The 24130-nt window shown below is 40.9% G+C and overlaps 1 long non-coding RNA gene across 1 annotated transcript; it reads left to right on the top strand.

Annotated features, from left to right (window-relative positions):
* LOC120407053 lies at window positions 1–23843 on the top strand. The gene is made up of 3 exons (XR_005599765.1): window positions 1–168; window positions 296–404; window positions 23797–23843. It is a non-coding gene; the product is annotated as an uncharacterized LOC120407053 (long non-coding RNA).
* The last annotated feature ends 287 nt before the right edge of the window (window positions 23844–24130 follow it).

Here is a 24130-nt window from a genome sequence, read left to right as displayed (position 1 = left end):
AGCCTACTGTAATGAGGAAGGATCTCAGAGGCATGCAAGAGCTGATCTGGAGAGACTAGGGGATGCACATCTGAGCTGTTTATCTGCAAAGAAAGGCATAGTCAATCCAAAATACACTCCAGCACCACCTGTTTCCGCTGTTCCTAAGGCCTTGTCTACACTACTGTGGTAAGTCAACCTAAATTATGCTACTCCAGTCATGTGAATAACATAACTGGAATCGACATAGTTTAGGTCGACTTACCGCGGTGTCTAAATCACGCTGCATCAACTTACCTTACTCTTCTCGTTCCAGTGGAGTACCACAGTTGACCAGAGAGCGCTCTGCCATTGATTTAGGGGGTCTTCACTGGGCCCGCTAAATCGACACCCGCTACATCAAGTGCAGCAGCGCCAATCTACAGGTAAGTGTAGACATGGCCTTAGAAAGGATGTGTCTGATGTAGTCTGAGATGCTCAACTATTTCAGAGAAGGGGCATCTTGACTTTAGCCACCATTTTTAATGTCATTTTGAGATGCAACTGTGAAGTAAGCTGTCTTGATAATTGGCTGCATGCAGTAATATGGCATGGGCCCTGCTTTCATGCCTAATTGCCAGGGGAGCAATGCCAACCCAGAACCGGAAGGCTGGACATTGGAATTGTACGGGCTGCACTGCTAATGATATGAAAGACAGAGTTAATTGTTGAGTCCAGCTAGCCACAGTGATGATTGGTAGTGATATGCTCAGAACTTACCATACACAGCATTCTATGTGTGGTTTCAAAAGATAGATGGTCACCTCTCTTTTCCCTCATGCTTCCCTTTTGCTTTGTGAGCTGATGTTTAATTTGCTGCCCACACACTACTCATTTGGTTGTCAACTCCAAGGATATTTATGCCAGCTGTGTCTCAGGTATTCATTCCTCAGAGGTATTTGCTTGCATTTTTCATGGGTGGTTCGCAGAATTGAACCAAGTGAACCTAAATCTCTTCTAGATAGTTACTGACATAGAGAGGAAAATATTGCTTTGCTAGACTCTGGGAGGAATCCTATTGTGGAGATCCCCAATGTCCTACAGCACCACCTGGGACCACTGTTATGTATGGGTATATTGTTTTTCAACAGATTTCTAAATCTGAGAAATTCATCTTGTTTTCATGGAACTCTGCACATATTTACATATAACAGCAAAGCTTTTGTCACGTGGTAGCTAAAATATACCACAGATTCTGCAACCTTTCATTAAGATTTGTGATTATTTGGCAGATGGTTCTCTAATTGGGGTTTATAAAGATTATTGTCCTAAGAGCTGCCAGTTCATTGTGCTAATATATACACAAAACATACTGTTCATGTCACAGCACTGCCAATCAATTCAGGTAATGCTAGTGACAATGAAGCTGTCATCTGTTTCAGCATTCTGGACAAAAACATCTGATATTTTATGGTAAATATATGCAATATTGTTTCATAGTTACGTTAATACTAATAAAATACTCCCATGTGGCTTGTGGTTACAGGAAATGTATATGTACCATGAGAAAGGATAGAGAGAAAAAAGAAAATAAGGATCATATTGTATTTAACTGAAGATTATTTTGATTTTTGAATTTTTCTGACAAATATCTAATGATTTGTGTGTCCTTGTTATTCTACAATAAACCTAAACATGTCACAAATGGTAAAATATAATTCAACGATAATCTAACAGGGGTGAGCAAAATGTCTATTTTCAAAACCATGCCCCCTTATCTTTGGATCCTAAATCTTAACATAGTCATTTAGTATTTTGTCTGAGATTGATTACATACCAGAAGAACAGTTCAATGAGTATTCAGTGAGGGTATGTCTACACTACGGGATTATTCCGATTTTACATAAACCGGTTTTGTATAACAGATTGTATAAAGTCGAGTGCACGTGGCCACACTAAGCACATTAATTCGGTGGTGTGCGTCCATGTACCGAGGCTAGCGTCGATTTCCAGAGCGTTGCACTGTGGGTAGCTATCCCGTAGCTATCCCATAGTTCCCGCAGTCCATTGGAACTCTGGGTTGAAATCCCAATGCAAAAACAGTGTCACAGGTGATTCTGGGTAAATGTCGTCACTCAATCCTTTCTCCGGGAAAGCAACGGCAGACAATCATTTCACGCCCTTTTTCCCTGGATTGCCCTGGCAGACGCCATAGCATGGCAATCATGGAGTCCGTTTTGCCTTTTATCACTGTCACCATATGTGTACTGGATGCTGCTGACAGACACGGTACTGCAATGCTACACAGCAGCATTCATTTGCCTTTGCAAGATAGCAGAGACGGTTACCAGTCATATTGCACCGTCTGCCATTGTAAATTGGCGATGAGATGACGGTTATCAGTCGTTCTGTACCGTCTGCTGCTATCATGGGTGCTCCTGGCTGGCCTCGCTGAGGTCGGCCGGGGGCGCATAGGCAAAAATGGGAATGACTCCCCAGGTCATTCCCTTCCTATGTTTTGTCTAAAAATAGAGTCAGTCCAGCCTAGAATATGGGGCAAGTGTACTGGAGAACCAGAGAGCACAGCCGCTCCATGTCAGAGCCCCAGAGATCCCGCAGAAATGATGAGCTGCATGCCATTCTAGGGGGTGCCCCTGCAACAACCCCACCCATTGCTTCCCTCCTCCCCCAACCCTCCTGGGCTACTGTGGCAGTGTCCCCCCATTTGTGTGATGAAGTAATAAAGAATGCAGGAATAAGAAACACAGACTTTTTAGTGAGATAAAATGAGGGGGAGGAAGCCTCCAGCTGCTATGATAGTCCAGGCAGGACATTAAAGGGGGGTGGGGGGAGAGGAGCCCAGCCCCCGCTGCTATGATAGTCCAGGCAGTACAGAATCTTTTCTTTACACATGAAGGGGGTGGGGGCTGATGGAGCTCAGCCCCCAGTTGCTATGATGAGGACAGTTACCAGCCGTTCTGTACCATCTGCTGGGAATGACCAGGAGTCATTTCTATTTTTACCCAGGCACCCCCAGCCGACCTCACCGAGGCCAGCCAGGAGCACTCACAGGATGATGACAAGGATGGCTATCAGTCCTTCTGTACTGTACCGTCTGCCACCGGGGAGGGGAGGGGAGGGGAGAGGATGCTGCGGTTTAGCGCTGCAGCACCCCGTCTACCAGCAGCATGCAGTAGACATAGGGTGACATTGAAAAAAGGCGAGAAATGATTTTTTTCCCTTTTCTTTCGGGTGGGGGGGGGAAGTGTGTAAATTGACGACATACACCCTGAAACACCCGGGAAAATATTTTTGACCCTTCAGGCATTTGGAGCCCAGTCAAGAATGCAAATGCTTTCCGGAGACTGTGGGGACTGTGGGATAGCTGGAGTCCTCAGTACCCCCACTCCCTCCCTCCATGAGCGTCCATTTGATTCTTTGGCTTTCTGTTACGCTTCTCACGCAGCACTGTGCTGTGGCCTCTGTCTATCATAGATTTTTTCGAATGCTTTGTCATTTCGTCTTCTGATAGCGCAGATTTGTCTCCCCATGCAGTGATCAGATCCAGTATCTCCCATACGGTCCATGCTGGAGCTCTTTTTGGATTTGGGACTGCATGGCCACCCGTGCTGATCAGCGCTCCACGCTCAGCAAAGAGGAAATGAAATTCAAAACTTCGCAGTGCTTTTCCTGTCTACCTGGCCAGTGCATCCGAGTTCAGATTGCTTTCCAGAGCGGTCACAGTGGTGCACTGTGGGATACCACCTGGAGGCCAATACCATCGATTTGTGGCCACACTAACCCTAATCCGACATGGCAATACCGATTTCAGCACTACTCCTCTCGTCGGGGATGAGTTCAGAAACTGGTTTAAAGAGCTCTTTATATCGATATAAAGGGCCTCATTGTGTGGACGGGTACAGGGTTAAATCAGTTTAACGCTGCTAAATTCAGTTTAAACGCGTAGTGTAGACCAGGCCTGAGAGCAGTAACATGAGAATATTCTAGGCCAGAACCTCAGATGGTGTAAAATGGCATAGCAGCACTGACATTAATGGAGCTAGAGTGACTTACATCAGCTGAAGATCTAGCCCACTTTTCTCAAATGGTTATAGCCCAACCTCACTGAAGTCAATTACATTCTGTTAGGGCCAGGATTTCTTTTTTGCCTTCAGCTTCTCTGCAGTATCTTGCCATGCAGCACTGCTGCCAAACAGTAAACACAATACAATGTGCTGAGAATGGTAGAAGGGATGAAAAATAATTTGGAGTTTTTCCTCCAACATTTTCAAATATTTTTTGCTACCTTAAAAACAGGCATAGTTTGACTTCTATATGGGGGAGGGGGAGGGGAGCAGCTCCAGCCAGGCCAATGGGGCCAGGTGTGGGGGAAAATTTAATGCCTGCCTGAGGCTTGCACGCCCTCCCCCCAACCCCCAACTTCACCGTGGCTAAAAATAATCATACATTAAAATAAATTCTGAATCCTCAATGGATGCAACTGATAAAACTAAACCTACTTATTTAAAAAGGAGCATCTTATTGCTTCATTACTGAATCAGCATCTGAGGCTAATATTAAGGAGCAGTCCTGTGCCTTTTATATTCTATTGTTTAGGAAAAGGAAACAAGATCCTACAATATGTAAGACTCCATAGCACATCTGCTATGGAAACGATGCTTCTGCAGTAAGCCTAGCAGATAGAGCAAAGGACTGGGACTCAGAACTGGGTTCTGTTCCTGGCTCTGCTGCTGGATGAGATTGGGCAAGTAATTTCTGTGCCTCAGTTTCCCCATCTATAAAAGGGGATAATGATACTGACCTATTTTGGAAAGCACTTTGAGATCTACTGATGAAAAGTGTGATATAACAGCTAGGTATTATTTAAAAAGTAGAGCTGCTTCTCCTACCCTTTCTAATGCAAGTAAGGATCCAGTTGCTGTAAAGTCTTATGTAGCTCAATATCTGAGTACCAAGGGCAGTCCAGAACTCCGAGACAGCTTGAATATCCAGTGCTGTACATTACATTGAGAGAAAAAAAATCCTCCTTCTCTGATAATTCCCCCAATTTTCTGGTCATCCCAAACTGGCCAGCTAAAACCTCCACAGACCATCCAAAGGAGCCCTTTAAAAGTTCTCCTGCAGATGAATTGAACAATAGTCATTGCTACTTCTGTAAATTGTAATTTACTCAGATCAGCAGCAGGACTGGCTTTAGGCCAATCCCCCTGATTCCCCGGAATCGGGCCCCGTGCCTAAGAGGGCCCCGCGCCCACGCCTAAGAGGGCCTCACTCCGGGGGGTCTTCGGTGGCATTCTGGAGGCAGGGGGTCCGCTCCGGGGGTCTTCTGCGGCATTTCGGCAGCAGGGGGTCTGCTCCAGGGGTCTTCAGCGGCATTTCGGCAGCAGGGAGTCCTTCGGTGCCGTGGAAGACCCGGAGCGGACCCCTGCCACCAAAGTGCCACTGAAGCCCTGGAACACTGCCGGGTATTCGAATCGGGCCCCGCGGGTCATAAAGCCAGCCCTGATCAGCAGGATACCAAGTATTTGCTCACTCTCTTGCTGTTTGAATCTAGACCTTTACAAAGTTGTATAAGGAAGGCTGTAAATTCTGAGCCATGCATCTCACCATTTGTATAGAAGATTATTAATATTTTGCCCAGTCTAACATGAACTCTACATTGTCACAGCAATAAATAGCTCATTCAGGAACAAAGTGTGATGGAATACATTAAAAGCTGCTGGGGTTTTTGTTTTGTTTTGGTTAATTTTTGCTAACACAGCTATAGGTGCTGGAATTAGGTGTGCTGGGGGTGCTGCCGCATCCGCTAGCTTGAAGTGGTTTCCATTATTTACAGGAATGGTTCAATCATTCTCAGCATCCCCACTGTACAAATTGTTCCAGCACCCCTGAACATAGCAACCTAAGTTGAAAAACAGGGGAGTCAAGTTACAGATATAATAAAAAAAGGCAGCAAAGAACAGGTTTACAACACACAATAATTACAACAACCTAAGAATTAGGCTGAACCTTTTTACCAATAGATGTGTGTAACCCAAATATATACAGCCTAGCAGAATCAGATTGTTGAACCATTAAAAGCAAAGAATATTAATAAACAACTAATACCCTATGAATGTTAGAACCCCATTCTTGTTTTCTGTAGAATGAAGAAACTCTTTCTTACTTTCTAATACTTTCTCTGTTGCTATGCTTAGTGTATTTCATTTTTTTCAGAAAATATTTAGGTTCTTCATGTCTTTATTATGAGAATTTTGAGGTGGATGTTTTGATGATAAAAAAAAGTCTTACTTAGGCCCCAATTTGGCAAAGTGTTTAAGCACCTGCTTAAGCCCATCCTCATTCAACAAAATACTTAAGCATATGCCTACAGGCAGCAGTCTATCCCTCAACTAAAATGTAGAGCCACATTTATGATGCCTCATTAGTCCTCACTATATTCAAGGACTTTATGATTCAAATGGGTTTGTGCTCTCATTAGATGCAAATAATTTAAAATTAATGAGGTTGAAGTGTGTGCATCAAGAGGAGAATTAATTGTTGCATAATACACATCTGGATAAGGAAGATGGGATGTAGGAAAGGAGGAGAATCTTAATGGGCGAGAGGGAGTACGGTTGAGCAGCTGAAGTGTTGCAGGAGATGGAGGGGGTGGGATGACAGGAAACCAACAACCAATGGACATGAAAAAATGCCCTAAACTCAGTGTCAGAACTGAATGAATAGTGATACTGGGAGGATCTGAAAGCTCCTCCTGGTTACTGCTGTTCTTGTCCCCCATATGAAGTGATAATGTTGGACCTGATGCTCTGAGTGGGTCCTTCTGCGTCAGATAGGGGATGAAGTTATGATGGAAGACTTTAAATTGTTCCTTGTGACCTTGGTTGCAGCTGGTGTTGGAGTCTTTGGAAACAAAACAGTTTGAAATTAACCCCTACAAATTCTTCATGGCTGTTTCTTTTGATTTCATGGGAAGAGGCCTGGGGACCTGGTGAAATCCAATTGCGAGCAGTATCATGGGAATCTCTCTTGATCATGTAGGGTAAAATCAGTCTGTCAGGAATCAGAAAACCTATCATGTGACTCACTTCATGACCTGGGTATGAATTTTTGCATTGAACTCAAAACAGGTACTATAACAAATTCATAGGCCCATGTAACATGGCGTTCCACTCACTTCTAGGATGGCACCTCCTCCTGGTCATTCCGGGGAATAGCTCACAAGGTCAATGCCCCTTCCAGCAGTTGCACACTGTCTCTCTGCCTTTCTCTCTGGGGCCATGGCCCTTCTCTCGCTCCATGAACTGCTGCTGCCTTTTCATGGCTTGGCCCTCCATCCAGGTAACCGAATGGTTTTCCTTTCTGGGCTGGAAACTCTCTTCGCACAAACAGATTCAGGCAGTCTCCCTATTCACTGCCTCATAGTGCCACTCCTCAGTGGCTGGCAGGGGAACCCAGGCCCACTCTCTACTATGGGTTCTGGCTCAGGGACATGCTAACCAGCAGTCAAAGTCTGTTCCCTTTGAGACCTTAATTGCCTTTCCCTGAGCCCCGTCCTACCTTCCTGGCTTCCCCCTACTCTGGGTTTCCCAACCTAGATGAACTTCCCTTCTCCCAGGGAGTGATTGCAGACTTTTCCAGCAACACCCTCTGCTGCCAATTTCCTGTCTTTATAAGTCCCAGCCCAGCTCGTTCCTCCTCATCTGGGCTCCCTCACTCAGTTGGGGGATTACTTAGCCACCTGAGTCCGCTCAGCTGTGGCCTGTTGGGTTAATTATCCCCGTTCTGAGTCATCATTAACCCTTTCAGGGCAAATGTGTAGCGAACACACCCATCACAGCCCAAAAAAGATTTTCTCCCAAACCCAGCAGTGGTCTTTTGTATGTGTGAACCCAAGAAGAGTTCAGTTTTGAATTAAACTGGCTTCAGTTTTTGAATTAAAACATTTTGACAGCTCTACTTTTGTTATATGAGTTCCTACTCAGAAATAGTAACTATCTAAATACTATGCATGGAAACTGGCATCAAACAACAATCTACGATTTGCTGAGTTTCACTCCAGTAAGAAACAAATGATGGAATTGATAAGGCATGTCTCATTCTGATTTGATAATCCTAGTCTCTCCATATACTCCATATACCATAGACCATCTAAGAAAATATTTTCCCCAAATTTGGAGAGGGGTGTTAGGCTATAGTTAATTTAAAAAAAACTGTCTAAATAATCACAGAACCAAGACAACCAGAGCTAAACATTCCTTGTTCATTCACTTGCTTATTATTACCATAGTGCTTATGAGTCCGGCTGCATCTTTAACCCTAATACATGTCTGCCTAGACTGTAATCTCTTCTCTGAACTTTGTCCTCATATATGTCTGGAAAGTGCCTGGCACGTATTTGGCATTCTGTAAATAAATAAAATACTAACAATAGCAACAATAAACAACAGTTTTCACAATAAAAAAATTCACTGACTCACTGACCATTGATGAGCTGGGGTATAGAATTCTCCAAAGATATGGCTGCCAGGATTTGTTCCATGTTACGCTTTAGGGTACCCTTTCAATGATCCTGATAATACCAATCCTGGCAATAATGTTCCAGTAAATACAATGGAAACCAACAAAACAGCCTTGAGGAAGAAAAAATGGAGAGCAAAGCAATATGCTCTTCAGAAATGATAAGTGAAACAGGTGAAAAATCACTCAACATCATAATATCTTCAGGAGGGTCTGAGTCAATCTTTGGGTTGCTTTAAAACGTGAAACCGGGAAAAGGTTAACTAATCTTGAAAGATTTCCAGCTTTGCCTGTTGGTAATAAACGCACAATTTGGACAAGTCTTTTCAGATCTCAGACATTAAAATTAATCTGCAATAGGATACAGAGAAATCAAGTGATTATTTTTCCACGTGTACAGTTATTTCCTTTCAGAACGGCTCTGCACAGTTTTGATTTTTTTCAAACCATATTAGTATTTGGAAATTTATCAGTTTCTGAAGGGAGTGTTGTGTTTGAAATTTAAAAAAAACAAAAGAGACATATATATTTAAATGGATCAGTGAAGTACAAGAAACCTATGGAGGTGTTCTCCTTGCTACGGAGAAAATACTGTGACATAAAATCAGAGTAAATAGTATGTATTTGCAGCATCTTTCATGTACGAAAATCTCTAAAACTAATTATCTAGTATTGAATTTTACATAACATAATGCATAGCTGGTAATCTCATCATTCTCATGGATATACCCATCTTTCTGATGAGACATAAAACCAAGCCTTTAACCATTTCTAGCCAAATAAAAGATCCCAAGGCATTTTCATCACAATAGGATTAACCTGAATTTCTAGCCAAATTCAAACTTCATTCTGCCTTCCTCTGTTATAATTAAAAATATTGCCAGTAATTTCAAAGAGAGATATTATTCTTTGTTTCCCTTATTAAAAGTTGTACAAAGCCAAGGGCTGGATCAGAGCAATGTCATGTTTCACCCTAGAAGTGGCTGCATTTCAATACTAGGCAAAAGTTTATAATGTGCATTGTGAGCCCTCTGAAAGGAAGTTGCTACCTAAATATTTCATCCTAATTTTTCATTGTAATCTATTTTAATTTCCTTCTTATCTGAAACCAAGTTTATCTGAAAAGTGTCACAGAGTTTTGCATAGAACTAAGCTGAATTTTCTTTAAGATTATTTATGTGTATGATAATTATTGGAAAAGTTACATTTCTGAAAAATGAACTTGAAATCTATTTCCTGTCCCTGTCCACCTGATATAGTACGTGGTTGATGACTATCTGCAAAGTCAGTTACCTGATATTTACAAGATAAATATATAGTCTTGCCTAATCTAACCAAATGTGAATACAGGTGCCATGTGAACACACGACTGCAGTGGATGTATATACAGTGGACCAAATTCTTTATTTTGTTAAGCCAACTTCATACCCACTGAACAGCACAAAGCAGACTTACATTGGCCATAAATGACGTGGAAAGAATTCCTTCTGTGCAAGAGAACTCTCCAATAGAAAGCTGGTACATGTAGCCTACATGGCTCCTGCACCACTGCTCACCCCTACCAGCAGTTCAGGGATGGAGAAGGTTTTGGTGGAACAGCACATTGCTGTGCCCAGTCCTCCACTGTCATCAGATCGTTGAGGGACCTTGTGCCAGAGCCATAAATTAGAACTGTTCATCAGCAACTCTAACTTATGCTAGGAAGCTGCAACTGACTTTCTGTGCCTATTTCCTTCTTCTCTGCAACCAAACAAAATGTGGGCAGGCTGGAGAGGAGAGAGGATGGTCTCATGGTGAGAGCAGTTGAATACTATTCTGGTAAACTGGATTCTATTCCTTTGCCACAGAGTTCTTGTGTGATGGTGTTCTTAACCACTTAGGCCAAACATTTAACCCAAAGTTTTCACAGGTAGCCACTAACTGTATGTTTCTAATTTTCTGAGTATCCAAAATGAGACACTCGTTGCCCCATTTGCAAAACTGCTGAGCACTTGCTCATGCAACTGAAGTTGACTGGAGCTGTGCTTTGAATGCATAAAGTTGATATAAAACTGCTAAGTACTCTGAAAAATTAAGCCCTTACTGTCTCAAGTGGGGCACAAAAAATTAGTGGACATTTTTGACAATTTTGGCCTTAATCTGTGTGACTCCATTCCACAGCTGTAAAATGGGGATATAATTCCATCAGATCTCACAGGGAAGTTGCGAAGATAAATTGATTAATGTCTGTAAAACACTTCAGACTTGCTACACATGAACAGCTATAGTTGCACTGTATATATATATACATACACACACTGGAGATATAACTATAGCTGTGCTGATATAGCTGTTCAGTGAAGATGCTACCTACACTGACAAGAGAGGTTTGCCCATTGGCATAGGTAATCCACCTCTCCAAAAAGTAGTAGCTATGTCAATGGGAGAATTCTCCTGTCAACCTAATGCTGTCTACAGCAGTGGTTAGGTCAGTTTAAATGCATCGCTCAGTGGTGTGGATTTTTCATACCCCCGAACAACTTAGTTATACTGACTGAATTTCCTACTGTAGACCAAGCCTTAGATTCCCTGGTGAGAGCACCACAGAAACACCCATGGGGTAATTAATAATTTTGTATTTGGTGCAGGATTTTAACAGTGTCTGGTGCAAAACACCGAATGAGGCAGATACAAAAAAAAATATTAAATAACTACCCAGTCACTGAATTAGGCAATCATGTAATTAAAGACTATATCATAATGAATATGCATAAGGAGAGTGAATTAAGATTGCATGGTCAGCTTGAAGTCTAGCATTTTTTAACTTTTGAGGACATGGCTTTCCATCCTTATTTTAAGGTAGTTTTTGGATTACACAGATGTGCACAGCCTTTTAGATGGGGTTCAGATGTCATTTCGCTAAAATTATTATTAAAAAAAATGTTAGACTTTATCTACTTCTCTACATGACCAATTGACAACATAAAAAAGAAACCAAATTCTCCCCTGTACTCTACCACGTATGATTTCAAAGATAGCAATTTTGTTATATACTCAAAATTGTGAGAGCACTCCACAATTGCTTGAAATTTGGGCATTGCAAATTGTTGATCTATATTTTTTTTCTGGGCCAGTTCCCCTTTAAAATTAGCTTGACATTTGAAACTGCAGCTTTTTAACAGGGGAGCATCTCATCTGCAATTATGCTGCAGCCCACTCAGCAATCACCTTGCTATAATAATAAACCTGTTAAAAGAACACGCTTTATGTGCCAGTAAGTACAAATAAAACATAAAACAGTGAATCCTGTTAACTGACTGGACCTCCCCCAAACCAAACAATAAAATATATTGTGTGGTGTGTAGGTGCTTGTTCTGAGAAGCATATTATACAGCAGAGTACCTCTGCTGCTTTAATGAACACGGGCCCAATGATGATCAAATCCTTTCATGTCTAACAAGAATATTAATTAACAGCAATGCTTACCTCTTTTTACCTCATACATTTCTTTTGTAATGTGGAGGAGACACTGAGTTAATAACAGTCATTGTGTCCTTTTTAATGATGAAAAGCTTTTGAATGGAAGTTTCCATTAGAGGATGATGGAATGTCTGGATTCTGCTAGATGCAGGTTACAATTGGACTGTTGCAGCTGAAGAAACATGAGTGAATAGTTCATGAGTTTTTGTAGGTATGGTGAGCCTGAGTCTCTTCACACACAGGTTGTACACTGGTGTAGCTCCACTGACTACAGTTATTCATTATTCACACTGCTGTAAAGTGAGAGGAGAATGATTATGAAGTCAGAAACTTGGTGAAAGAAAATAATTGTTTAGGACTAGTATACTTAAAAGTCACTTTCGGTGCCTCTGAATGGACAAATTTAGGACATATAATTCAGCACCATTGCACCTTCAGTGGCAGTAACAACTGTGGAGGTTTCAGTGTAGACAAGGCTGAGATGCTTTGACTACTAGGTAATCTAGGCCTGTCCTAAAATGGAAAGTGCTTTAGATATGGCACTACTGTTTACACATTTAAATTAATATGCCTCCCAAGTAATAATAATGGCCACATTTATCAAATCTGAGCTTCTGGAGTTATGGTCCTAACTCCATAATTAGGTTTAATTTAAATTAAAATGGTCTGAGCTGCAGAAATATTCAGCACCCACAATTTTCACTGAAGTCAATGGCAACTGTAGATGCTCAACATACTTGTCTATTCCACACAACAAATGCAAGTTCACCAACAGTAACCCACTAAACTGGTATTTTTTGTAACTTTTTTCCATGCTTGGGTATTGATTTGCAAACTCATGATATAGTTTTTACATACATGTAATTTGACATGGAAATCTCTGAAAATTTAATATCTTGATCTTATATATAACAATAAAGGAAAGTAAGCGTGTGCAAAATTACCTGTGAATGATAAAATCATTAAGAGAAAGTAATCTTCATAAAAATTCCCCACTGTGTGGTATAAAATATAAAGGATCAATATCTTTATGTGCTCAGGTAGGGTTTTTACTTTGATTCTATAAGAAGTTGCCTCCTTAATACAGAAATTGGTAGAAGATAGTCTTCTGTCCTAGCTCACTTCCTGGTCATTAAACCCATATGATAAAATATCCCTAATGGAATTTTCAAGAGTTTTGTTTACCTTCCTAGGGATTAAAGAAACTGCCGTTTTGAAACATCTGAATTTAAACCTAGCTGCAGAAAGTTGTTTTTATTTATGTTCTGTTATGTGTTTTTCTGAAGCATGTACAAAAGTAATCTTCAAAAAGCTATTTGTACTATTTAAGCCTTAGTTTGAAAAACCATCTGGAAAATATATATAGCTTACATCCTGGACATTAAGCTCAAACTATAAATATACCTAATAGGTTTTTCAACATTTTCTTTTATCTCCCTGAAGACAAAAGAAACCTGTCATAGTAAACCATCAGTTTTTTAAATGGCACTGCATGCCACAGTTGCTGTGAGGTTTTATTTATGACTTCCCATTTGTTTTCTGAAAACTAGAGGTGTGTGGGGTCACAGTTAACTATTGCTGTCTTATCTTGGGTAGATAAGAAATATCCAAGTTGTTTTCTGGTTAATTGCCTGCCCATACACATGCAATCTCTTTTTGTCAGTGACTGTGCTGATGACAGAAAATGACACACCAATACAAGCATTGCATTTGGTATACTTTTTAGGGGGTGGGACAGTGCTTGATACAGCAGGGCAATGAGGTTGCCAAAATCGCTTCCCAGAATCCTGTCATAGAGGCAGTTATCTGTATCTGAAAATGACCTGACTGCATTCTTTGCAACCAGTTGCATATATTGAAGCAGAATTATTTTATATTAATGTGATGAGAGTAAATTAAATGTACATTTCACACTAAGCTAATAAATGTTACACTATCCTATTTTTCCCGTGGCAATGATCCCACAAGAATGGCCAGCATAGCGCACAAAGTATAAGGCTTAACTGATTTCTAAAATTCCCTAATCCTGTACATCTTCTCACTCTTACCAATGGTCAAAGCCCCATGGAATTCTTCAGGATCCCATTTTGATTATGAATTTGTCGCTCAGGGGTGTAAGTGGTAGTAGTGTGCACAGAGCAATGTCGGCAAGAGAGAACATAAGAACATAAGAACAGCCATACTGGGTCAGACCAAAGGTCCATCCAGCCCAGTATCCTGTCTAATGATAGTGGCCAATGCCAGGTGACCCAGAGGAAGTGAACTAACAGGTAATGATCAAGTGATCTCTCTCCTGCCATCCATCTCCACCCTCTGACAAACAGGCTAGGGACACCATTCTTTACCCATCCTGGCTAATAGCCATTAATGGACTTAACCTCCATGAATTTATCTAGTTCTCTTTTAAACCCTGTTATAGTCCTAGCCTTCAAAACCTCCTCAGGCAAGGAGTTCCACAGGTTGACTGTGCACTGTGTGAAGAAGTATCAGAGGGGTAGCCGTGTTAGTCTGGATCTGTAAAAGAAGCAAAGAGTCCTGTGGCACCTTATAGACTAACAGACGTTTTGGAGCATGAGCTATCCTTTTATTTGTTTTAAACCTGCTGCCCATTAATTTCATTTTGTGGCCCCTTATTCACTTTTTCCACACCACTCATGATTTTATATACCTCTATCATATCCCCCCTTAGTCTCATCTTTTCCAAACTGAAAAGTCCTAGCCTCTTTAATCTCTCCTCATATGGGACCTGTTCCAAACCCCTAATCATTTTAGTTGCCCTTTTCTGAACTTTTTCTAATGCCAGTATATCTTTTTTGAGATGAGGAGACCACATCTGTATGCAGTATTCAAGATGTGGGCGTACCATAGATTTATAGAAGGGCAATAAGATATTCTCCGTCTTATTCTCTATCTATTTTTAAATGATTCCTAGCATCCTGTTTGCTTTTTTGACCGCCTCTGCACATTGCGTGGACGTCTTCAGATAATTATCCACGATGACTCCAAAATCTCTTTCCTGATTAGCTGTAGCTAAATTAGCCCCTATCATATTATATGTACAGGTAGGGTTATTTTTCCAATGTGAATTACTTTACATTTATCCACATTCAATTTAATTTGCCATTTTGTTGCCCGATCACTTAGTTTTGTGAGATCTTTTTGAAATTCTTCAGTCTGCTTTGGTCTTAACTATCTTCAGCAGTTTAGTATCATCTGCAAACTTAGCCACCTCACTGTTTACCCCTTTCTCCAGATCATTTATGAATAAGTTGAATAGGACTGGTCCTAGGACTGACCCTTGGGGAATACCACTAGTTACCCCTCTCCATTCTGAAAATTTACCATTTATTCCTACCCTTTGTTCCCTGTCTTTTAACCAGTTCTCAGTCCATGAAAGGATCTTCCCTCTTATCGCATGGCAACTTAATTTACATAAGAGCCTTTGGTGAGGGACCTTATCAAAGGCTTTCTGGAAATCTAAGTACACTATGTCCACTGGATCCCCCTTGTCCACATGTTTGTTGACCCCTTCAAAGAACTCTAATAGATTATTAAGACATGATTTCCCTTTACAGAAACCATGTTGACTTTTGCCCAACCAAAAGCTACCGCCGTTCATTGAGCTCTCTCTTGTTGACACAGAGCAGCTATGCGAGCAATTTTACAGCAGTGCAGCTGCATTGGTACAGCTGTGTCGCTGCAAGCTCATCAGTGTAGACATGGTTTAAGAGGCCACCTTGCATTCCCTTATCCTTGTGTGTGATCCAAGAAGGGTAGAGCAAAATCCTAGCCACAATCCTGCACACCATTTGCCAACAGCTTCCACACTGTAGCATTTGTACTCTTTGTTGCAAATAACTCGTGTTGTGAATTGAGCTCTGTTTTCTTTGTGATTATTTTTGCCAACCAATCCTGATTTCTGGAAATGTATTAGCTATTTGCAAGTGTTCTTAAAATAGATTTGACAAATAATTTTCAGCCTCCAGGTTTGTATTGAAACTAGTTGCTTTGAATATGCATTATCTGTGTTGTGTGATTGGACAACTAAGTCATGCAGCATTGTTCCTGCTCTCTGTTTAGATGAATTTTAAGCAAGAAAATAAGGAATAATGAATTTTTGCCATGAATTTTTAGATTAATAAACTTTAATGCTAAAATTCCTGAAGCTTTCATTTAACAATGTGAATGTTCTGCAAATCTGAATGCATGCAAATACAAAGATTCAGGTATCAGCTAATGGGTACCTTTAAATTTGGAAGACTGGATAGAGAGATATCTTCTTTTATGCAACTACAAAACTATCAACCAGAGAAGGTAATGCTCTGTTCCTTATTTGCTTTCCTTCTCATAAGTATAATCATATTCCAAGAAGGAGTACCAAAAGCAAATAAATAAATGTTCAAACTATTCTGTTACATCATTAGCAGAAGTGTCTTGTGTGTACTGCTAGCCAGTGGATTCAGTATGAATCTGTCAGAATGCAAAAGGCTTATGAGAATGTAGTTGATAGTAAATATGTGGATACATGCATAATCTGAAGGCAGTTGTAGGTACATGAATCTAGTATCTACTGAATTTCTCATAGGGCTGTTCCAAGATAAAGTTGTGGGCCATATTCTGACCACAGTGACACTGGTGTAAATCCACACTAGCTGTGTTTCAGTCAGTGCAGCTACTTTGGATTTATAATGGTGTCACAAAATTTAAACTATAGCCCTGTGAGTGTAATTTTTGTTTTAAGAGGAATGTCAGACATAAGAATTTTAAAGGTGAGCTGCAAAGCTACAATGACTGTCGAGGAGAGTCCAGAAATATGTGCTAAATGACCCCATTAATCAAGCTGTGGGAGGCATTCAGTACATGCTTAATTTAACCTTTTAAAACTTTTTTCCTCTATGAAATCTTCTGGTGTTCTTAAGTTGCTAAAAACATATAAAATGCATCAGTAGGTGACATGATTCTATTTTATATGTCATATTGTAAACACACTGCATGCTTGTTGTATCAATTAATTATATGATACTATACATGTACTACAACAGGGATAGGCAACCTATGGCACCCATGCCAAAGGCGGCACGTGAGCTGATTTTCAGTGGCATTCACACTGCTTGGGTCCTGGCTACCCGCTCTGCATTTTAATTTAATTTTAGATGAAGCTTCTTAAACATTTTAAAAACCTTATTTACTTTACATACAACAATAGATTTATAGAAAGAGACCTTCTAAAAACATTAAAATGTATTACTGGCACGTGAAACCTTAAATTAGAGTGAATAAATGAAGACTCAGCACACCACTTCTGAAAGGTTGCCGACCCCTGTACTACAAAGTTAGCATATAGACTGTTCAAACCCTTCAGTAATTCACCATATTTGGATGGGATTTAGTCTGTTGCTGTCAGGCATAGGTAAAAAGGTTCTGAAAAATTCAGAACTATTTCAAATGGCAGGTAGGGGAGGTGCTTGAACCTATCAACATATTTTAAGGATTCACATTATTTCATTGACCCCTGCCTCCCTCTCAAAAATTGTGTGCAATATTTCCCTACTATAAGCACAGCTGTGCAGCAAGGAAGTACCCAGAGCTGGGCACAATCTAAGGTGAATAAGTAATATTTGCAAGATGTGGTCTTATGCAAGCAGAAAATAACAGAAGGGCCAGCAGTCTGGCTTTTGAGCCGATAGAGTGAAAAATAACTTCTCATTCAGTTGGGGTATATTCTTTGTCTTCTAATGGCAAATAAAAGAGGTGGTTTAGAAAAGAATGAGAAATATCTAGTTCTTAGATGTAGAAGGATAGTGAGAAGGATAAAGTTTAAACTCAGACTTACGATAACTGCAATACTGGGTCCAGAACCATGGCATATGAGTGTTAACTTTTGCCAAGGCAGATGATATGTTTTTCCATCTCCTACATTTAAAAAAAGTTGTTTTTTTTCTATTTCGTCATGCACAAATGTCCAGAATGTAAAAATCATCAAAATTGCACTTATTTTGGTATTCTCATTTGAGACATCACTCTTGGGCTGGTGAGAGTGAGAAGTTCAGTCCCAAGTTTTCGAATTTGTAGGAAAGGTCCTGTGTAATTTGTCCCTTGATCCACAGCATTCTGGTGTAGCAGTTTGGAAATTTGATTCATTTAAATTTAGAAATGGAAGTTTTTCTTAGATACATAGATTAACAGCAGTTAAAGTAGAAGAGACTAAGGCCTGGTCTACACTACGCGTTTAAACCGAATTTAGCAGCGTTATACCGATTTAACCCTGCACCCGTCCACACAATGAGGCCCTTTATATCAATATAAAGGGCTTTTTAAACCGGTTTCTGTACTCCTCCCCGACGAGAGGAGTAGCGCAGAAATCGGTATTGCCATGTCGGATTAGGGTTAGTGTGGCCGCAAATCGACGGTATTGGCCTCACTAAGGTCAGCCAGGGGCACATAGGCAAAAAATACTTTTTGTAATTGTTTCACCATTGCCATGCTATCCCACAGTGCACCGTTGTGACTGCTCTGGAAAGCCATCTGAACTTGGATGCACTGGCCAGGTAGACAGGAAAAGCCCCGCAAACTTTTGAATTTCATTTCCTGTTTGCCCAGCGTGGAGCTCTGATCAGCACGGGTGGCGATGCAGTCCCAAATCCAAAAAGAGCTCCAGCATGGACCGTACGGGAGATACTGGATCTGATCGCTGTACGGGGAGACAAATCTGTTCTATCAGAGCTCCGTTATAGAATACGAAATGACAAAGCATTTGAAAAAATCTCCAGGCTATGATAGACAGAGGCCACAGCAAGGACTCAGCACAGTGCTGCATGAGAAGCGTAACGGAAAGCCAAAGAATCAAATGGACGCTTATGGAGGGAGGGAGGGGGTACTGAGGACTCCAGCTATCCCACAGTCCCCACAGTCTCCGAAAAGCATTTGCATTCTTGGCTGGGCTGCAAGTGCCTGAAGGGTCAAAAACATTTTCCCGGGTGTTTCAGAGTGTATGTCATCAATTTACACCCTTCACCCCCCCCCAAAAGAAAAGCGAAAAAAATCGTTTCTCACCTTTTTTCAATGTCATCCTATGTCTACTGCATGCTGCTGGTAGACGGGGTGCTGGAGAGCTAAACAGCAGCATCCTGTCCCCTCCCTCCCCTCCAAGGTGGCAGACGGTACAGTACAGAAGGACTGGTATCCGTTCTCGTCGTCAGCCCGTGAGTGCTCCTGGCTGGCCTCGGTGAGGTCGGCCGGGGGTGCCTGGGTAAAAATAGGAATGACTCCTGGTCATTCCCAGCAGATGGTACAGAACGGCTGGTAACCGTCTTCATCATAGCAACTGGGGGCTGAGCTCCATCAGCCCCCCACCCCCCGTCATGTATAAAGAAAAGATTCTGTACTGCCTGGACTATCATAGCAGCGGAAGGCTGGTCCCCTCTCCCCACCTACCCTTTAATGTCCTGCCTGGACTATCATAGCAGCTGGAGGCTTCCTCCCCCTCATTTTATCTCACTAAAAAGTCTGTGTTTCTTATTCCTGCATTCTTTATTACTTCATCACACAAATGGGGGGACACTGCCACAGTAGCCCAGGAGGGTTGGGGGAGGAGGGAATCAATGGGTGGGGTTGTTGCAGGGGCACCCCCTAGAATGGCATGCAGCTCATCATTTCTGCGGGAGCTCTGGGGCTCTGAGACGGAGCGGCTGTGCTCTCTGGTTCTCTAGTACACTTGCCCCATATTCTAGGCTGGACTGACTCTATTTTTAGACAAAACATAGGAAGGGAATTTTTGCCTATGTGCCCCTGGCTGACCTTAGCGAGGCCAGCCAGGAGCACCCATGATAGCAGCAGATGGTACAGAATGACTGATAACCGTCATCTCATCGCCAATTTACAATGGCATGGTAGACGGTACAATATGACGGGTAACCATCTCTGCTATCTTGCAAAGGCAAATGAATGCTGCTGTGTAGCAGTGCAGTACCACGTCCATCAGCAGCACCCAGTACACATACGGTGACAGTGACAAAAGGCAAAATGGGCTCCATGATTGTCATGCTATGGCGTCTGCCAGGGCAATCCAGGGAAAAAGGGCGTGAAATGATTGTCTGCCGTTGCTTTCCCGGAGGAAGGATTGAGTGACAACATTTACCCAGAATCACCCGCGACACTGTTTTTGCATTGGGATCTCAACCCAGAATTCCAATGGGCAGGGGAGACTGCGGGAACTATGGGATAGCTACGGGATAGCTACCCACAGTGCAATGCTCCGGAAATCGACACTAGCCTCGGTACATGGACGCACACTGCTGAATTAATGTGCTTAGTGTGGCCACGTGCACTCGACTTTATACAATCTGTTCTACAAAACCGGTTTATGTAAAATCGGAATAATCCTGTAGTGTAGATGTACCCTAAGGATCAAGTCTGACTGGCATAACATAGGTCATAGGATTTCACACAATAATTCTTGCAACAAGCACATCATTTTTTGGATGAGCTAAAGCATATATTTTAGAGATACTCAATCTTGATTTAAAGACTTTTAATGATGGAGATTCTATCACATTCCCAGGTATGTTGTTCCAATCATTAATTCCCCTTACTGTTAACATTTTGGGACTTACTTCCAGTTTGAACGTATCTAGCTTCATATTCCAGCTACTGGATTTTTTTTTATGCCTTTGTTGGCAAAATTAAAGAGCCTTCTACTATCAGATACCTTCTCCCTATGCCAATTTTTATAAGCTATGATCAAGTCATCTCTTAATGTTCTTTTTTATAAACTAAATCAATTGGGCTACTTAAGTCTTTCACTGTAAAACAGATTTTCTTCAAATCATTCTCCTAGCACTTTTTTTGCATATCTTTTTCAATTTTTCACATCACTTTTGAAGCGTAGACACCAGAACTGGATAAGGTATTCCAGTAATTGTTTCACCATTGCCATGCATAAGAGTAACATCACCTCCATATTCATACTTGAAATTCCCTATTAATACCCCAGGATACAGTTCCCAATCCAGTAAGTGTGAACTACATTTTTTTTCTTGGACACATGACCTTGCATTTGGCAGTATCAATACATGTTGTTTGCCTAAGCCCAGTTTACTAAGTAATGCATTTAGTGCCATATAACTGAACTGTCATTATCATTATTTCATTAATTTAATTTGAAAATGACCAACACATTTGGTACAGCATCACCACTTATTTAGATATTACATCTCAGTTTTCAATATGCGGCAGATTTTTGAGCTGACAATTCATTCTGGTAACTGCAACCGGATAGGGGGAGGTTAACATACTTGGAAAATGGGAAGGGTGTAGACACAGTTTCAGATTATAGGATATTCCATTAGCTGGATATTTCTGATAAAAGATCAGCAATTAAATAGTTAACACTGGAATTAAAATGGAGATATTTAGGATTTAGAGAATTAGCAACACATTGAGATAAATGTGACAGACCACAGTTCTCTGAACTATTATTTCTGGCTGCCCGTAAACTCAGGAGTCAGTAGTACATAGATGTACACTTGGTTCATGCTTTCAAAGTTCATACAATCTTCAGAGAACTATGATGCTTAGAATATATAGAGAATCATAAAATCGTAGGGACCTCAAGCAGTCATCTAGTTCAGTCCCCTGCACTCATGGCAGGACTAAATATTATCTCTAGACCATCCCTGACATGTGTTTGTCTAACCTGCTCTTAAAAATCCCCAATGATGGAGATTCCACAACCTCCCTAGGCAATTTATTCCAGTGCTTAGCCCCCCTGACATAAATACATATATAAATACATAGATATAGATGTAAATGAAAGCTTAAATTCTTGAGCATTGATCTACTGCAAATAGTGTATTCTATGAAAGACATGGAGGGTCCTTGTTGAAAGCATCTAATAAAATATCCTGTGACTATAAATACATTAGCAAACTTAATTGATTTCCTGATACCTGTGCTACACCTATAATAAGAATGAATATCAGTCTTTACACTAGCTATAAAGGATGTTCAGGGACATAAGTCAGCCACTAACTGCCTGTTGCTGGAAAGTAACTTCTGTTATGAACATATTATCAGCAATATATAGAGTTACATCTTTTTCAGAAGCATCTGATATTTGGTGTCATTGGAGAGAGGATATTAAATTATGTTGATCATTACTCTGAACTGGTCTTACATAAGAACATCCATATTCCTAATAGAAAACAGGGATGAAATCCTGGCTTCCCTAAAGTCAATGGGAGTTTTGCCACTGACTTGAGTGGATCTAGGACTTTTCTCCAGGATGAGAATAAGAAAACAAATACAAATTCTGAATGACAGTTATAATGATTTGTGTGACAACCTCTACCTTGTTTCTTTTCTTTTATGAGCAATAACATTTTTATGCAATAATGAGCAATTTCTAAGTGCCAATGTATTTTCTTCTACTACAGAAAAATACTGAATGTTAGACATGATTTAAAAGAATCTTATGAGTCAAACAGTATCAATTAAGTGTATTAAAAAAGTTGAATGTTAGAAAAACACCCTGAATTAATCACTGTTTATTACTTTTGCAACACACAGAAATTGCTGGAAGTGCTCAAAGGTACTAATAGAGAGAAATGATCTCTGCCTTGAAGTGCTTGCAATCCAAGGTCCTGATGCTGCAACAGGATTCAGGAGAATGAACCCACACAGCAGTGGACTCATCTGCTCCCGTGTGCAAGGTTCAATTAATGCACAGGCACACTAGGCTCATGCCGAGGGCCCAAATGTGTTTTGTGGGGCACAAGGCCCAACGAGCAGCTGTACAATACACTTATAGTGCGCAATTGGGCAGTCTTGCCATGGACCCACTGGGACCAGCTGCTCATCCTCTCTGCTGCTTCGGGCATCGCTCGCCACAAACGATCAAAATGCCCCAAGCAGCGTCAGACTGAGCATCTGGTTCTGGTGGATTTACAGCATGGCCACCCCAGCCATAAGGCGAGTATTGTCTGGCTGTTTGTTGTTATGCATGAGATAGGATGGTCCCTTAAGTATATTTTGCTTAAGGCCCACGGATGGGTTAATCCAGCCTTACCTATGCAGAGTCCCACTGATCTCAATGAGACTGTGTGGATTCAGGGATCTACTCATACAGATCCAAATTCAAGATCAGGGCTTAATTTAAGATGTGATGCAATGATCTCAAATAGCAAACATTAGGAATTACATGAGATGGTGGAGAACAACGGTTACAAAGAAAAGGCAGCCCATGCTATTATTTAGATTCGGTACATGAATTTTATAGGTAAAGTTAAAACATTGGGGATTTTCTGTTGGTGATTAATAAGAGTGTTTTAAAGAAACTTAGATTGTTAATTTATGTGATAGTGAACAAAATGATGAAGCCCAAACTCCTCATCAACAAACTTCAAGAGTGAAAGTTCTAAACATCTATAAGGAGTTTTAGGAAAAATAATAAGGGGGAATGAGCATTATTTTTATTTTATTTACATTTTCAAAGTTATGCTGAATGCCTGCCAATCCAAGATTACAAATTCAGGGCACCCAGAACGGTTGTTCGCTTGTATGTCTATTTTTAATGATGACTGCCTAATAACAAAGGACTTGACATCAATCATTTTGATCCCACTGTTCTTTTTATTTTCCACACCTCAGCAGATGATTGCAAAGTGATAGCTGTAGCTTCATCAACCTCATTAGCATTAGTATGTGCGAAATTACTTTAGTCGCCAAAAGAAAGATAATCCATGGTTAATTACTGTATTATGTAAAGCCTGTGGATTTGAGGTCTATGTATGCTACCATTTCTAAATTGTATTTTTAAACACTAAACGTTTTCTGTGATAGAGATTTAGCACTTGAACCTATAAGCACATACCCAGCACAAAGGAGAGATGTGTACTTGCTGAGCTGCCTGTGAAATCACACTGAGCAGGTATTCTGGCAGCACACAAATGGAGGACTCATGCTTAGATAGGTGAGTTGAAGACAATTGTACATGGTTATGCCAAACCTAAAAGAAAAACACTTTAAGTGAAGGAGAGGGGGTATGGCTGGACAATGGAGTAGAGCTAATTTGCATGGTATGCTAATGAGGTACGACACAGCCATTTTTATTATTGCTACACCTGTGGTAGATCAGGGGCAAGACTGCTTGTGCTGTTTCTACAGGGCAAGGGTG

The sequence above is a fragment of the Mauremys reevesii genome, linkage group 5 (genome assembly GCF_016161935.1).
Source record: "Mauremys reevesii isolate NIE-2019 linkage group 5, ASM1616193v1, whole genome shotgun sequence".
In the NCBI taxonomy this organism is placed as follows: domain Eukaryota; kingdom Metazoa; phylum Chordata; order Testudines; family Geoemydidae; genus Mauremys; species Mauremys reevesii.
This window is presented reverse-complemented; position numbering and strand designations above follow the sequence as displayed.